The 18,049-nt window shown below is 44.5% G+C and overlaps 1 protein-coding gene across 2 annotated transcripts in view; it reads left to right on the top strand.

Moving 5' to 3' along the window:
• Positions 1-742: 742 nt before the first annotated feature.
• Positions 743-18,049, top strand: part of LOC147692282 (somatostatin receptor type 1-like) — a 392,148-nt gene continuing 374,841 nt past the window's right edge. For both annotated transcript variants that reach the window (XM_086936765.1, XM_086936764.1), the window contains exon 1: positions 743-1,094. The gene's annotated coding sequence lies outside the window, so the exon portion shown is untranslated. The remainder of the gene's footprint in view (positions 1,095-18,049) is intronic.

Here is an 18,049-nt window from a genome sequence, read left to right as displayed (position 1 = left end):
TACCGCCATTCCTTCTGGCTCTTTCCCACGGCTCTTCTTTCTCTCTGGGGCCTGCAATCTCCCTTTCGTTGCTCTTTGCCTGCGTCTCCTTCTGCTACGGCCTGTTCCTCTCTTTCTGAGGATGAAAATTCCGTCTCCAAGAGAGCCCTTTCTTCTCTTGCTATTTTGCTCTTGCAATGTTCTGATTTAACTCCACTCCCATTTGCTGCCCCTTGCTCCCACTCGTGCATGCTTACTGGCTTGAATCTTTGCGCCTCTCTTACCATTGCTATGTTCTCCCCCCTCTTTGCCTTTTGTCTTCGTTTCTGTTTACTCCCTGTTCAATATCCCCTCTGTCTCCTTCAGTCATATTCTCTCTTTTACGGTACTGGTTTTGCATACCTCGCTATTTCATGCCACCTTGCTTTCCTGCATGTGTTGCTCTCTTTACACTGGCCGGCATATGTCTGCAGACTGTCTTATGTGTCTCTTTCGCCCCTCACATTCCACAGTACCTTCCCTCTTTAGCTGTCTTTTTTTTTTTTTACCACCCGTCTCTTCTCACTCTCTGTTGTGCGCTTCTCTTTCCCATTCTGTTGCCTTCACATTTCTCTCTCTCTCTCGTGCAGTCACCTCTCCATCTGTCCCTTTCTTTCCCGCCTCTCGGGTCCCCTCCTTCACAATCCCCGCCGTTCCCGCCTCCTTCCTTGCAGCTCTTTCTCTGTTGTCCCCTGCTGCGCGCGGCACCCCGCGTACTGCTCTCTCCTTCTAACCTCTCGCGCTCCTGTCTTCTCCCACTGCCCCCTCCCTCGTGCGCGGCTGCCTCCCCGCTATCTCTGCAGCAGTTGACTGGGAAACAGTGGAGTGTGCGCGAGGCGATCCGGAGAGGAGGGAGCCAGGTGCGCGGAGGACCTGAACGTAACCCGGGGGTGCTTTGCTGCGGTCCACAGGTGGGCGCGCTCAAATTCCCGCCCCAGCCACCGCAGATAGAGAGGCGGGCACCGACGGCTTAGACACTGGGGCACAGAGAAGCGCGTCTCTAGGCGCACTGTGGATTACATGCGGCAGTTCCCACCCTGCGTCTCATGTGAAGGCAGCGGCGCGCCCATGGAGCGGTGAGTACGGGGAATGCCTGATATATCCGGGGTGGGGGCAGAAAGAGAGGCTCACGTGGACTTGGAGCAGTGGTGTGGATGGAGGGGTAGTTTTATGGGAGTATGGCGGAAGGATGTTGGTGGTTGTAAAGCAGGGCGGTGAGTGGTGGAGGAGGAGAGGGGTGGCGTGAAAGTGATGATAAAGTGTTGTAGAAGGAGTAGTAGGTGTCTCGAGCAAGTTGCAGGAAATAAGATGTGTGGGGTTGTGGTGAGAAGGAAGGGCGAAGGGAGAAGTGGTGAAGAGGCTTGAGAAATCAAAGGAAGACTTGTTTGGGGAGATGAAAGAGACAGTTGAAAGGAGTGGTAAAGAAGGGCTATTGGGAGTACTGAGGGAAAAGGGACAGAGGAGGTGGAGGGGGGGGGGGTGTCGAACTGAGGCCGTAGTAGTGAGGTTTTGTCAGTTTTGGGCGATGGGTCTGGTTTGGTGGTGGGTAGGGTGCATGGTGGTCAGGAAGAGTAGGGAAGAGGAAGGGACGCTGTTTAGGAGTGAGAAAGTGCGGTACTATGAGGGGAGTGGGCGAAGGAGAGAGAATGATTTGGTGCAGCGAGATGGTTGTGTGAAAACAGGGAGGTGATTTGCTGGAGATAGGATAAAGAGATGGAAGGTGGCTAGGGCGAAGGAGGGCGATTTTTAGGTAGTGATGTGAGGGGAGCGGTGTCCTTGATGAGATGGTTGCTTTGAGTCAGTTGGGGCGAAGGAGGGCGGTGATCGGGTTATTTGATGAAACCGGGTTGGGGGTTGCGGAGGAGAGTCAGGTTTTAAAAAGAAGCATGGGGGTTTGAAGGGGAGCACTTATCAGGGTGTAATAAAACGGCCCTTTCTCATCTCTCGCCCCGGTGACCGGGTACTGCCACTTGAGAAGGTTATCCACGACACCTCCATTAGTTTCCATCGGTAGCCCCCTCACACCCCTGGGTTAGCAGTAGCCGAGCAGCCAGGGCCTACTGCGAGGCGATGGCGTGAGCGTTGGTTACGAATATACTTTACACTACATATTCAAACATACGTTGTCACAGCAATGGCGAAAGTGCAGCCTTGGGAATTCGCCTACAAAAGAAGGCGTCGATTATATATAGTAACACATCTAGACTAGTTAAAGTGAAAAACTGAAAACTAGACGAATCATGTTACATAAAATAAAATGTCTGACGCCCATCCTTAGCATAGTGCAGAGACGCAGCTACCCAAGTGCAGCAGCTGCTATTAGTGGAACAGGTGCAGCGGCACCGGCGCACAGGTGTATGATGGGTCCACTGAACCACCACCATGTCTCTCTTACACTCCACATGCGGATGGTGGAGGAGTAATTTCTCTTGCTTGAATTGAGGCCCATTGCACCCTGTTATGTTACTAGAGCAGTCCAGTGGTACTTTACTATTATTTATTGATAGATGAGCAGTTATTAAAAAGCAATACTAACATTAAAATATTGGTTCCACCGGCCACTGAGAACCGCTCAGGTGTTTGAGAATCACTCTGAGAATGACTTTGAGAGTCAGTCAAAGAATAGAATGTGTCTCAGTGCACAAGACAGGCTCATCAAAACTAGGCATTCGTGTCACCTCAATTGGTTCAGATGTTTCTGTGATGTTTTGAGGCTTAAGTCTAGTAAAAGTCAAAAAAACCTATTTTGAAAGTTGCTTGTTCGTTTAAAAGGGCTTTGAATTTTTTGTTGTTGCATATTTTGTAACTGTTCGACGGTGCTGAGGGGCCTACAGGGCTTGCAGTTCCCGATTGGGACTACCAAGTGGATAAACAAAACCAATAGGTCGTAAGTGGCCAGTTCTGTTAAGGTTTGTTTTCAGGGCTTCGGGTTACTGGAGCAACTTTGTTCATCATCTGTATCACGGGCACCAGGAATTTAGTGGCGCGTGTCAAATTATGCTCAGCGTTAACTAAATTATGTAGCAAGAAAAGACAAATTATCTGGCGTAATGCAGCGCATCTTGTGACAGTATTCTTGCATTATTTTGTATTTTTGCTTCATTCTAACACTATATGGGCAAAGGTTCCGAATTATTAGTAACAGTTTATCACTCACATGCAGCAATAAGCAATTGAAATGTGATCAGTGGAACTTCGCAGGCAACTCGCGCCCCCACATTTTTGTCAACTTTTGATCTGTTTGAGCTAGAATACTCATTTCTTTTGGTAAATCTGTAAATTATGCAGAATATGATAGATTATGTGGCAAAAGAGGCAAATCTATAATTATGTTGAAAGCGCTGCATCCAAGCTATAGAATCACATAATTTACTGGCTCTGCATGGCTCTGCATGCATTTTAGGACTGGCTAATCGTAGCCACATTTTTTGTCTCTGTTAGGATTATGTGCAATTTGTGTATTGCATTAGGAATACCAAGGTAACTTCAAATGGCCACAGGCCAAGTGTTTTAGGTAACCTTTGGAACAATGTGGCCTCCAGGGTTAAGGGAAACTTCAGATTCTCTATGGTGACAAATACGATCAGAAACCTGATCTGGTACTTGCCTACCTGCTGCTGGACACTTTGATGCATGTTACCTGGCCTCAAGGTCTTTGTAAAGCTCCACCCTGATTTCAGCGTCAAGTTCATTTGTAACAATGGCCAAGGAGAGATAATCTTCGAATGGGTTGTATGTTGTTACAACGCATTCCGTTGCAACGCATGCCTTTTCCACGCATGCGTTACAACAGAATGTTTTTTCAACGCATAACCTTTACCACGAATATTCCTTTACCACGCATACCTTTACAACGGTTTTTGTTGTAAATATATGTTTTGTAAGGGAATACTCTTGGTAAAGGTTATACCCCTTACGTGACTCCCCATCCTCACTCCTTCTTATATTTACCCCTGTCCTTAACCCTTTTATATATATTTTTTATAGTTCTAAAATTCCCCTTACCTCTTCACGTCGTCTCCTCTCCATCCTCCGGGTGACGTCCTACGTCGTAAAGAAGAACCAGAAGTTTCTTTCCGTTTCCTCTTTTTTTTTTTTTCAACAAGTTTTATTAGCAAATTTCCATATATACATACGGTACAGTGCTAGCATTGCCTCGCAGGCTCCGTAGGGGTTACAACGGGCTTGGCGGGATGCATGGTGGGCGTATATCACTCGTTCGATTGTATATGTATACTGTTGAGTCTTGTTGCACCCTTGTACAAAAATAAAGAGATGAAGAGAAGAGGGTGAAAGGAAAAAGAAGTGGGGCTAGAGACAGGTTGTTGCTCGGTTATGCTGTGCCAGACACAGGTGGTCGATGGTGAAGTGGGGTCCCCTATATGACCATCTCACGGGGGTTCGTACGTTCCCAGGTGTTTGTCTAGGGATGTCCACATTTCGCCTCCCGCTGTGTGGTTGGGGGCGTGTGTTGCCGCTATGTTGTCTGCCCCCCTCAGGAAGGTAATCCAGTTAACCCAGCCCTTGAACGTGGCTTTTCCTGTATTTTTCCAGTTTGCTAGTATCGTTTTGACTGCTGTCGTGAGGAGGAGGTCTATCAGGTCTCCGTCCTCTTTTGATTGGAGGTCTGGGGCCATGAAGGCCGTCGCTAGTCCTACAAAGCCTGGCTGTATGTCCCTCCCCACTATCTTTGTGATGAAATCTGTAATTCTGGCCCAAAAGGCTCTGACTCGGGTGCAGTGAAAGATTAGGTGAGCAAGGTCTCCCTTCTCTCTCTTGCAGTTCCAGCAGGTGTCAGTTTCTCTGACCCCTACCTCTGTGAGTCTGGCTGGCGTCCAGTAAGCTTTGTGTAGCAGCCAGTATTTTGTCTGTGCGACTTGGGGTGATATTTTTTTGGGGACGTGGACAGCCACAAGCGGCTCTTTTCCCTCTCGTTTAGTTGTCTGCCTAGAAGCTCTTCCCAGAATCCTATTGTTTTGTTGTTGAGTTTTGACGTTGTCGGACTTAATAATTTGTATAGGTGGGAAGTGTGGTGGCCTAGCTTGTTCAGGTGCCTCATGTATTGTATGATTGAGGGTGCATTCTTGTTCAAATTGGCTTTCGTGATGGCAGCTTTGATTTTGAGAAACTCATAGAAGTCTAACTCCGTTAGGTTGTGGAGGTTTTTTAAGGCTTCGAAAGTCAGGGGTGCATTGTTCTTTTCCAGCTGTTGGGGAGTGGATATGCCCTTCCCAGACCAGGTGGTGTTGGCTAGGAGCTTCCCCTTGTTCTGAACTTTGGGGTTGTACCATATGATCTCCCATTTGGTGTTGCTTATGCTCTGGTCCATTTTTTTATCTACCTTTAGTAGGGCTGCCTTAGTGTTTTTAAGGATGGTATTGTCGGCCTCTGGGTGTTTTTTCGCCGTGAGCAATGCTATGGGGTCCAGACCTCCTAGCATGGCTCTCTCTAGCTCTAACCATATTGGTATGTACTCCTTATCAGGGGCTAGCCAGTGGGCCCCCTGTCTGGCTAAGCACGCGGTTTGGAATGTCTTGAAGTTAGTTATGTTGTGTCCCCCTAGGTTTTTACTCAGTCTTAGTTTGTGCAGGCTTATCCTGGGTTTTTTATCCTTCCATATGAATTTTTTAATCATGGCGTCTAGTTGTTTGTGGAAGTCTATTGTGAGTGTAAGCGGAAGCATTCCTACCAAGTAGTTGATTAGTGGTGTTATCATCATCTTGATAGATTCCACCCTTACTCACCACCTTATGTATTTGGGTGACCAGGCGGTCAGTTTATCCTTGATCTTTTTTAGGGTGATAAGCTCATTATTTTCTAGGGTATCTCTGAGGTCTTTCCCGAAATGGAGACCTAGGTATTTAAGGAGCTTCCTTTGCCATGCCAAACCGGAATCACCCAGGACCGCCCTAGTTGTATGGACGTTCATAGGTTTGCATTCCGACTTGTCTCTGTTGAGTCTGTAACCCAAGACTTTTGCGTATGCCTCAATGGTTTTCATTAGTACCGCTATTGATTCTGTTGGCTTCTTGGTTATGATCAAGACTCCATTGGCGTATCCTGCCAGTTTCACCGTCTTCCCGTGTGTGTCTACCCCCGCGATGTCAGGGTTGTTCCTGATCATGCGGAGGAGTGGTTCTATTGCCAGTAGGAAGAGGGCTGGTGACAGCGGGCAGCCTTGTCTCGTTCCCCTCTCCAGTGTTAATTGCTCTGATGTTCCACCATTGACTACCACTCTGGCTTTGGGTTTGTTGAATAGGGCCAACACCATCCTTCTATAGGCCACACCTAGCTCAAACTTCTGCATGCACTGTTCTAGGAATGGCCAAGACACTCTGTCAAAGGCCTTTTCGGCGTCTAATGCCATCATGACCGCCGGGTCAGAACTAGTGGACGTGCGGTTGATCAGGTGGCAGAGAAGTCTTGTGTTATTTTGGGAGAGCCTATTCTTGATGTAGCCTACTTGTGAGTTGTGTATGAGGTGAGGGAGATAGCTATTCAGTCTGTTTGCTAGTATTTTAGCATAGATTTTGCAGTCAACATTAATCAGTGAGATTGGTCTGTAGTTTTGGGGGTATTGTGGGTCTTTGCCATCTTTCCCTATTACTATAATGTTGGCCTCCGCCATAGTGTCTGTCATTTGTCCCTTTTGCACACAATGTGTGAACACCTCTACCAGAGTGGGCTTCAGCAGTTGTAGGTAGAGCTTGTAGAAGCTTGCTGTGTACCCATCTGGCCCGGGTGCTTTGTTGACTTTGAGGGAATCCACCGCTCTGTCAATCTCCGCCCCTGTTGTGTTTTGGTCTAGTAGCGATCTTTGATGATGTGTTAGAGTGGGTAGGTCCAGTTTGCTTAGCAGGTCTGCCCCCCGTCCTCTAGTAGGTTTTTATCTGCTTTGTACAGGTCGCCATAGAAGTCTTTGAAGGTTTCCAATATTTCTTTGTTGGCCGTGAGGGTCTTTTTCGCCTTGTCAGTGATTGCGGCTATGGAGTACTGTCTCTGTTTTGCTTTTAGGTAAGACACTAATGCCCTCCCTGCCTTGTTGGCCGTGCATAGGTTAATCGCTTTGTATTTATTTATCCACATGCCTGCCCTTTCACTCAGGATTCTGTTTAGTTCGTATTTCTTCTTAGTCAGGGCAGTCAGCGTGTTTGCGTCAGCGAGATTTGCACAGTGGCCTTTCTCTAGGTCTCTAATTTCATTCTCGAGGTCTTTAATCTTTAATTTCTTTCTCTATTCATCTTGGCCTTGATGTTTAGGAACTTCCCTCTGAGGGTGGCTTTGAGAGCATCCCACAGAACGCCTTTGTCTACTTCTACGTTGTCGTTGAAGGACAGGTACTCCTTAATCGCTTCCTCAATCTCTGTGGCATGTGCGGGGTTCTGCAGTTTGTCGTTGTTTAGTCTCCATCTGCGGCTTGGACGTTCATTGTGCTTGCCGCTGAGGGAGAGACTGATGTGTGCGTTGTCTGAGATTGTTATGGGTGCTATCTCTGTGTGGTCGATGAGATGTGTGTGTGTGGCTGAAATGAATAAGTAGTCTATTCTGCTATATGAGTTGTGGGGGTGCGAGTAAAAAGTGTATTCTCTCGCGTCTGGGTGTTGTAGCCTCCAGGGGTCTCTAAGGTGCAGCTTTGTGCATAGGTTTCACAGGGTGCTCTGCTCTTGAGGTCTATGGCTTTGCCTAGCCGGGTGTCTGTCGATGGCCTGGTCTAGCACCTCATTCATTTCTCTGGCCAACAATACCAGGTCGTCGTGGGGGAGTTTGTCTAGTCTGCTCTCTACATCGTTCCAGAAATCCTTGTTTTTTGCGTTAGGACCATAGACATTGGCTATGTGTATGGTCTCGGCCCCTTTTTTTAGGCTCGTTATCAGCAGTCTGCCATCTACATAGGTGTGGCATTCGTGTATGGCTAAGTTGCTTTTCTTATGTATCAGTGTAATGACTCCTCTTTTTTTTTGTATGGCCGGTGAGCAGAAGGTGCCGCTTATCCAACTCGCTCTGAGGCGCAGCGCATCGTCTTCTGAGAGCTTAGTCTTCTGGAGGACATACACGTCCGACTTGAGTTTTGCTAGGTATTCTAGTGTCTTTCTGCGCTTGATGGGGTGGTTGAGGCCTTTGACATTTAGGGACACTACCTTGATGTCCGAGTTCAGCTGGCTAGCTGTCTGTGTCGTTGTTGTCATGTAATTGCGTGTTTGTCGCATTTTAGTTGGGTGTATCCCATATGCTGGTCGTGTCTGTGCCTCCACTGCTGGCTTGCCACTGGTTTTAGTGCCCTAGATCTCTGACCACCGTTCTTTGGCCAGGACAATGTTCTATCTCTGAGATGGGTGTAGTGCAAGGATAGAAAAGAAGAAAGTAAAGAGAAAATAAGCATAGAAAGCAATAGTAGCGTACCACCGTACTTGAGGAACCCCCCCTCCCCTTCTCCCCCCCTCCCTGCCCCCCCTCCTCCCCCCGTGCTTCGTACTGTAGGCGTGCAACAGTGAGGATCCCCCCCGAGATTGGCCTCTATGTTGGTCCCGCTAGGCACCCAAGTTCACATATTGAAAGTCCCACCCTTTAATTGTTCAAGTAAATGAGCAACTGTGGTGATTACCTAGCACATTCAAAAGGATATACATCCAGGCGCTCATCATCTTAAGGCAGGGGTTTCAGTCTTTTTTTTCCTTTTGGTACTGTCTCTGGTGCGGGACATACCTTGAGGTAGGTCTGTTCATTATCATTGCTGAGGTAGGGTTGTTAGCTGTGTGTGCGTATAGTTTCTTTTGTTCAGCCAAAAAAACAGGTTGATCAGTCTTGAGGTAGATGTGTCTTCCTGAGCATGTCTTAGCTTAGAGGATGGCGCAGGGCCACGAGGTAGTGTTGGTTTGTGGTTTAACTGGTGGGAGTGTTCGTGGTCATATACCGTTGTTGTCTTCTTCGCCGCTGTCCGGTGGGGCTCGTCTTTTTTCTGTACCTCGGCTTTGGGCTCCATTTCCTCTGTGGTGGGGCCTTGCAGGTATCTCCTCAGATCACGGGGGTCATCGAAAAGCATGGTGCCCCTCCTGTCCGTGATTTTCATTCTTGACGGACCTCCGAAGCTGAAAGTTATACCCTCTCTTCTCATTCTGTCTCTTAGGGCCAGAAAGCCTTTCCTGATTTCCACTGTCGGCTTGGAGAAATCTTGTGTGATTATGATTTTGTTCCCATTCCAGGTTATGTTCTGGTTCTTCCTCGCGGTGGCGAAAATTGCTTCTGTTTGGTTGCTGCGGAGCGGTTTTCATATGATTGGGCCGGGTCTTTGGCCTTGTTGGGGTTTGTGGGCTGGCACTCTGTATGCTTTGTCGATTTCAAATTGCCTATCAAACCTTATTCCTGTTAGTTGTGGCAGTAATGTCTCTAGTAGGGCCGCGCAGGATCCGGTTTGATCTTCCTCTCCTTCGGGTACGCCCAGAAGGCGTATGTTCCCTCTTCTGTATCTGTTGTCTTGTTCCGCGATCATTTTTTGCAGGTGGTCTGTGGTCTTTGCTACATGTGTCAGCTCTCTGCATGTTTGGCCACTGTTGTCCTCCAGATCACTGATCCTTTTCTCGGCTACTGTCAGCCTCCCATCTGTTTTGCTTTGATCCGCTCTTATGGCCGCTAGTTCCAGCTGCATATTGTCTATTGTCTTCTTTGTTGCTTTAATGAGCTCATTCCCTTCGTTGATCTTTTAAGGAGTGTGTCTAGAGTAGTTTTGTTGTTCTAGTTGTTCTTGAGCTTTGACGGGGAATCTAGTGTGTTCTTACACACCTTTTTGATCTCGTTGGTGGGTTTGCCGTTGTGCCCTGCCATCGTTACGACCCCTCTTCTGGCCAGATATGTGCGAAGCCTGTCAACCTTTTGTTGTTTTGAGCCTAGTCCTTCTAGTCGAAACCTGCTGGGCTCTCTAATTGTTCTTGTCCTTGTCTTGGCTCCCGCCAGTGCCGCTTGTGGTGAGGTTTTGTGTGGCCAGCACGTTGAACCTGAGTTGGTTTTGGTTGGGTCTATTTGTTCGCCTTTGGTTTTGCTTGTTGCTCAGATCTGCATGTCTGCGTGTTCGCTTCCCTGAGCGCAGTCTTCCTCCTTAGGGCCTCCTGCGTGGGTCCGGTACTGTGCTGATCCCTATTCTTGTTTGTGTGAGCTGGTTCTCTTCGATGTTTCCCCAACGCTGATTGGGTGCCTTGTGCTTCCAGAATGTTTGCTCCCAAGTTTACGGCGAGGTAGTTGAGGATGCGGGGGTTGTGGGACTGATCGGCGCTTATGTTTCCAGCGCAGGACGGTTGAGACTTTTCTGCGCGGGTTTGGCTCTTGCTCTGCCTCTGTCTGGCGCTGTGCTTGTTTCTAGGAGCAGAGGCGCAAGATGGCCGCCCTCGTTCCCTTCGGTTTTCTTATGCTTCTGGCTTCCGTTATAGCACGTTGGTCGTTGGTTAGCGAGGAGGGGGGATGGGCGAAACGCGAAGCGTAGAGAGGCAGCTCCTGTCCCCCTTGGGCTACCTTGGATGAGAGGGGGGTGGGCGCAAAACGGCCGCTTATGTTTCCTTTGATCGTGTTATTGGGTTTTAACCTCCCGCTGCTCTCTCCTGTATCGCCGTTCACGCTCCCGCTGCCTCCCTCCCTACTTTTGCCGTGGCTTTGTAAAGCCCCTCATCTCACCCGTCGTGTGCGGCTCTCTTGGCTATCTCCGCTCCCTCTCCTTCTCTCAGTCCGCTGCCGATTCTCCCTGTTCCCCTTTATCGCCTCTCCTCGGGCGCTTTGTTCCTCTGATCACGGTAGCGTTCACTGGATCCCCTGTTCGCAGAGGAGGGGGGGGCGGGGCCGTGCGCAAGATGGCAGTTCGCTTTCCTGACTTCGCATCAGTTTCAGTTTCGGTTTTGTTCGGTTTTTCCGACCCTTGATCGGCTTTTAATCCTGCACCCGTTCCCTGTACAGGAGCGTTTTCCTTCCGTATCCGCGTTCTGTTTCCTCCCCAATGCCTCTCTCCTTACTCTTGCAGCGGCTTCGCTGAGCCTTCGTCTCTTCAGTTGGGTGCCGCCATCTTGGGCTCCTCTCACTCCACTCCTTCCCTCGCCCCTTCTGTTGCTGATCTCTCCCCTTCGCTGCTTCTTTGCCTGGGCTCTTGTCTGCCAACTTGTGCTTTATGTCTTCCCACACCGGATTCTGCCGTTTGTTTCTGTTCCTTCTTTGTGCAGGACTCTTGCTCGCCGTTATTTCGTCTCGGGGTGGCAGAGGTAATGGACTCAGGCACCCGTCCTCATCTCCGTTGTCCAAGCCACGACCCCCGTTTCCTCTTAAATGATGCTGATTGCCTGTACTTCTCTATGTGACTTCAGGTGAGTTTTAATTTTCAGGGGGGAGACCCCACCAAGCCCCCTTTTTTCCCTACGTTTTTTTTGAGGGGGGACCCCCCCAAGCCCCCCTTTTCTAATTTTTCCCTTTACCACACATGCCTTTACTACGTATCTCCTAGTAAAGGCATGCGTGGTAAAGGCTTCATGGTAACCACGCATGCGTTGTAATGCATGCATGGTTAAACCTTTAGTGGAAACAGCTGCGTTGTAGTGGCCGTTTCCCCTTCGAATGTATTGTCTGAAAACTTGACACAATAAACTGTTCTGGTGCTTTACAAACTTTAAATGTAAAGCACGTTTGTGCTTTGGAGTTAGATACAGGATGCCAGCAGTGAACAAACACGCATCAACAGCAATTTTAATGTTTAAAAGATACACCTAGCACATTTAGTTTACTCACTCAAAGTAGTTTAAACATGTACTCTTTAAGGTCCACTTTTCTATTTAAACATATTGTCGCTTCCAGCCATTTCTGAGTTTAGTTGCAAATGGATATGTGTAAAAACATACGCTGTTGATGTATACAAAATAAAACCAAAACATTTTGCTTTACTTTTGTTTGTGATATGTTGTCGATTTTGTAAATAGGCCCTTGATCTTTTAAGAGACAATTATTATACCTACTTGTATCACTTCATGTAATGTCACTTTCTGTGACGTTATTGCGATTTCCATATGATAATCAGACCCTCATTACTTTCCTTAGGACCTGTGTCCTGCACACTGTCCTTGTCTTCCTGGGGCCATATGACGTGTTGGCATTGTTTGCGTATTTATAACAAGGAAATGTCTGTGGGTCAGTAAGAAAATAAGGGTTCCACTGGAGTGTGACTCAAAAGAAAACCAAATAAGTAATTAGTGCAAAGTGTGCAACAAACAGCACTCAATTCCTGAATTGGGAAAAAGTGCCCATCAGTTCCCACACTGTACCGCCCTATTCATCATCTGGGCTCTCCATAACCCAGGAGAAAGTGTGGTCTGTCACTAGATGTTGTTATGACAGACAATCAACTCAAGATGAATAAAAGAGTTGTGTGATGGGTGGGACCGGAAAAAATTAGTACATCGGGGTAACTGAATTGCAGTGCTTGGATGTGTGGTGAAAGAAATAGTGTAGTGTTGTAAAATTGGGTAGAAATTGAGTAGAGGTAGACAATTTTAATGATTTCTCTCAATCGTCCCAACATTAAAAATGTGTAATAAACTGACAGATTCAACAAAATATCTGCATGCAAGTAGGGTCGACATGTTTCAGCATCTGTGACTATAGATACGCCACTGCTTTCTTCAGGACCTAGATTTAACAGCTACTGCAAAAAATAAAAAAGATATCACCTGTATAATTTCAGGTCTTACTCAGTCTCCTCCAACGTGCTAAGGAAGTAGTTGCGCCCAAACAGGAAACACAGGGAACCACAGAAAAACAAAACAGTTTGAACATTAACATTTTGTTCCCCCATTTAGTGTCGTTAACACAACATATCTAAAGAATATGGTAATTAATTCCATTATCCCAATTGAAGCTCGCTTACCTATTTGGTGGGAGAAAATTGCGCCACCCCACCTGGCAGCAGCTCAGGTGTGTGGAGTACCGCTCTGGTGAAGAAACAAGACAAAACAAACAAGACTCACATTCACAAATCAAAGGTAAGTAGATCGTAATGTTGAAGGACGATCTTTGCCGATCTCACAACCTTATCGTGCCTGTCTTATTGCACAGTCCACTAGTGGCGACCATTCAAGGGTTAATCAGCCACATTCATTATTGTTATCAGAAAATAGAAGTCAACTGTTTTTGCATCGAGCTGCACTCATCATTACGGTACAGTGACAAACAGGTATGCCAGGTAATGCCCTTCGACACGAAAAAAACTTGTTATGTGAGTTCGCAAATGCCATTTACGTTAGCCATGCCCCTTTAAGAAGGCCGTGTTGCCGGGAAAACAAAGAGCCATGATCTAGCGCTATAAAGAAGGAAAACTCTCCACTCGTGTGTTGTATTCTGGTTTATAGATATTTCCCTTTTAACTTACAATTCCATTCTTGTACATATTTCCCTTTTAAATAGAATGTCTATACTTAGCTGCTCATGCACACTGTCTGATGGATTCCATTTAGAATTGTTATGATCTGAAATGCATTAACTGGGACTGACAACTTGGAGAGTGGAAGTACTGTGCTGCAGTTCAATAAACCTTGGATTTTACTTGGAATTTCTTGGATTTTCTACTTCTTTATCACAATTTTGGCGACGAGGGTGTCTAGTACCTACTACTACAGCAGCACAGGTGTGGTACATCTGATTTTGAAAGAATTTTGGATTTTTACCTGGATTTAAATTTTTTAAAACCTTTGAAGATTGGAGATTGATTCATTCCTACATTAAAACACTTCCATTACTATACTACTGAAGGACTGAAGGATTTAAAACTTTATTTTACTTGGCATAATATTTACATCCATTATTACTGCATTGAACTGGTAAAGTTTTTCATTTGGAGGCTGCACTGTAAAGGACGCTGTGTTTTGCCGAAACTACGAAATTTATGGGCCTTTGCTTAAAAGATTCACGGATTTTGGATCAAAATAAGCAAGTGTTTACCTTTGAACGTAGTTTCGTGGTTTCAACGGGTAGCACGCGAACGAAGCCTTCCCGTGCAACGTAGTGCGTGCAGTTACCATGGTTACAGCTTTCCCTGCCAAGTACAATGCTGATGATGCAACACGCATGGAACGTCACGTCGCGTAATGTAAAGGCATCCATATTTGTTTATATCGGCACTGAATTTCAACAACTGGTGTAACTCGATAGCTTGGATGTGTTCCTAAATTAAAGGTACTGTTTTGATCGAATAAGGAAACACCGCGCGACGATCTTCACTATTATCATTTTGACAACATTATTATATTGCGTGCATTATTGCTGAAATATTTCAAATCGGTGCTAAAGTCTTGAACTGAAATCTACAGCTGCCATGTGGGACATAACATCGTTGATGTACACAGCTGGATGTACTCAAGGATTTGATTTCGAAGTTGTGTTTATTTACTTTGAATTTTTAGTTTCTTTCAGCTGTGATAATATCAGATTGTTTCATTTTGTTCATTATTTAATTTGTGCAATTCCTCATTTTACACCATGCAATTTGACCCTCCTTCAAAATTTTTACTGTGTAAGGGTGATCCTCCTATTCCCTGGAACATATGGAAAGAGGAGTTTTTAACTTATTTAAAGGCTATTGATGGGGAAAGGATGGGAAATGAAAGGAAAAAGAATATTTTTCTTCATTGTTTAGGATCCGAAGGGCAAGCTATTTTTAGAAATTTACCACCTGTTCCTGGGGACTCTGGTGTGTTTGATGAAGCTATGCTTCGTGTAGAAACGCGTTTCAAACCTACAACTAGCATTGCTTTGAATCGTTACAAGTTTTATACGAGAGCACAAAAAGAAAATGAATCTTTTGATGATTTTTTAACTGGTTTGAGAGCTTTGGTTGTTTCATGTAATTTTGGTGCAATGACAGACGAAATGATTAGGGACCAGATAATTGTAAATGTTAAGAGCAAGAAAACACAGGAACAGTTGAGGATTTTAGGTAATCCTACTTTATTAGAATGTATTTCCTTTTTTGTTTTAAATATTTTTATTATTTTCACCTGGTATTAAGTTACAAAAAGCAATCAAATATTATTTCAAATTAAACAAGTTTGTCACATACAGACATGATCAGCTCCCAGCTTATCATTAATGTACATAAATCGAGACTTAATGTCAATTCAGTGCAATTCAGTTCAATTCTAGTATCCCCCATATTTTCTCGTATTTCTGCAATGATTTGACACCTCTAAGTTCTGCCAATGTACATTCCATGGTGTTGATTTCATTAACTAAATACCACCATTCCAAGGCATTAGGTGGATTAGGGCTGACCCAAGCTCTAGCTAAAGTTAATTTAGCACAGGATAGTAGGATAGATAATAGTACGGGATGTGGTTGATTTGTAGTGTATAAACCTAATATTACCATAGGGGCTGTTGTTGATGTACTGGTAACGTTTTTTATAGCTAAAATTTTCCCCACTTCTTCCCAGAACTTCCCGAGTTTTGGACATGTGAACAGCATATGTATTAGATCTGCTGCATATTCGTCACATTTTGGACACTTGGTTTTTTCACCCAGAATATTATTTGAGGCCCACTTAGAAATCTTTTCTGGTGTGTAGTATAGCATATATATAGTTCTGTATTGCTGTAGACGCAGACTAGAAGATCTTACATGGTGATGAATGTCCGTGTACGCATCGGTTATCTGTTTTCCTGTTATATTAGTACCTAGTTTTGCATTCCATTTAGTTGCTATTATTTCGTTATCGTTCATTCTTAAATCTGTCAATATCTTATATGCCGAACTAATTATTGATTTCTCCTTTTTTGAGTTTAGGATATCCCAGATACCCGCGCTTGATAAGACTTTGATTTTATTCTTCCGCACTAGAAAATCATAAATTTGCCTATATTTAAACTCGTGTGTGTCTGGTAATCCATATATTTGTTTTAAGGTGCGGAAATCCATCATGCCTTGAGTAGTAAATAAGTCCCCCAGTACCTTGATTCCTTTCGATTGCCATCTTCGGGATTCCCCGTCACTAAATATGCTAGGTAGTCCAGGATTATCCCATAAGGTTAGTTGAGTGTGATATATATTGTTTTTGCAATGTATTTGTATATCTTTCCATATCTTTACTAAGTCCCGTGCTGTCTTAAATGTTACCCTTTTGTAGAAGTTCGGGTCAGTAATACGAAGTAGAAACTGTTTAGAATCTTCTTTTAAAAGTAAATGGTGGTAAAAAAAGCAGATTCTCTGAATCTAATAGGGATCTAATACGCCTCATAAATGAGGCCCAAAAATAAAGTTTTAAATCAGGAAAATTGAGACCGCCTGATCCGATTTGGTTTTTTAACATCTTTAGCGATCTCCTAGCTCTCTTATAACCCCAGATAAAGTTGCAAAAAACGCTATCTAATTGCTTGAAGAAAAACCTATTTTGCGTCAGAGGAATTGATCTGAATAGGTATAAGTATTTGGGTATTATTTTCATTTTTATTAAATTTATTCTGCCAATTAAGTTTAATGGAAGTCGGTGCCATTTTTTTAGGTTCGAAGTGGTGGTTTTCATTAATTTATTATAATTGATCTTATTTATCTCTTTGATATTTGAGGTGATTTGTACTCCTAAATATGTCACAGTCTTACAGATTTCAGGCATTGTTTGGGGGGGAACAACATTTGCTATTATTTGAGTTTTGTGAGTGTTTAATTTGAAGCCAGATACATTACCAAATTTGGATGCTTCTATATTAATTGTTTTCAAAGAATCGATAACCTCAGTAGAGTAAATGGCTATGTCGTCCGCGTATGCGGTTATTTTTAGGCTCTGCTTGTCTGTTCTAAAGGGTGTTATTTCTGGTTCATTATCCAATGCCTTTAAAAAAGGTTCTAATGATAAGGCAAATAAAAAGGGAGATAAGGGGCACCCTTGACGTGTGCCTCTCCGAATTGTAAAGTAGTTTGACGTGAGGCCGCCATAGCTGATATATGCAGACGGATTATCATAAAGTGCCTGAATCCCATTTAAAAAGTTTCCGCTGAACCCCATATGTCCCATTGTATTCCATAAATATTCCCACCCCACCCGGTCAAGTGCTTTTTCAGCGTCAAGCATTATCATTGCTAAGGGAGTGGACTCTATTTCAGCTATGTCAAAAGCTGTTATTGCCGTGTTTACGTGAGCTGATGTGTCCCTCCCCATCACAAATCCGTGTTGTTGCGTACTTACTATTTTAGGCAAAAGCGGTGCTAGTCTTCTTGCTAAGCATTTTGAGAATATCTTAGCATCGGCGTTAATTAAAGATATAGGTCTGTATGAACCCATCTCCTCTTTGGGTTTACCTTTTTTGTGGAAAAAGATAATTTTCGCCTTATTCCAAGAACTCGGAGCGGACCCTGTTCTGCTTATATGATTGGTTACTTCTACAAGAAGGGGTGTTAGCTCTTCCATACATATTTTATATAATTCCAGAGGAATAGTGTCTTCCCCAGCAGCTTTGCCTGATGGTAATGATTTTATAGCGTCTCTAAGTTCTTGTCTAGTTATTTCTAGAGCCAGGTTTTCTGCTTCATAGGTTGTTATTTTATTCGTAAAGTTCTCTTTTAGATAGTTATCAATTGTTTCTCTATTAGGAGTTTTTTCCGGAGTATATAAAATTTCGTAATATTTAGCAAACTGTTGTATTATGTTGTCTGTCTGATTATATTTTTTATTGTCAACTCCTATAATTTGTGTGATCGTGGATTCTGCTCTATCCTCTGCTACCTTAAATGCTAAGATTTTGCCAATTTTGTCACCCCCTTCATATTGTGCGAATTTATATTTGTGAATCTGTGCGCTTCTTTTTTTAATCAAAGTTTCTTTGGTCTTACATTTTAACCGACTAAGATTGGCATTGATAGCCAAAGTTGGAAGGTTTCCTCTTAAAGCCTCCACTAGTTTCGCCTCTTCTACAGCTATATCCGATGTCAGGGTTGAATTATATTTACGCCTTTCTTGATTTTGTTTTAAAACATATGACTGTACGAACCCTCTAATACTGGCTTTACATGTGTCCCAGACTGTTAA

This window comes from Lissotriton vulgaris, chromosome 9 (genome assembly GCF_964263255.1).
Source record: "Lissotriton vulgaris chromosome 9, aLisVul1.2, whole genome shotgun sequence".
Taxonomy (NCBI): domain Eukaryota; kingdom Metazoa; phylum Chordata; class Amphibia; order Caudata; family Salamandridae; genus Lissotriton; species Lissotriton vulgaris.
This window is presented reverse-complemented; position numbering and strand designations above follow the sequence as displayed.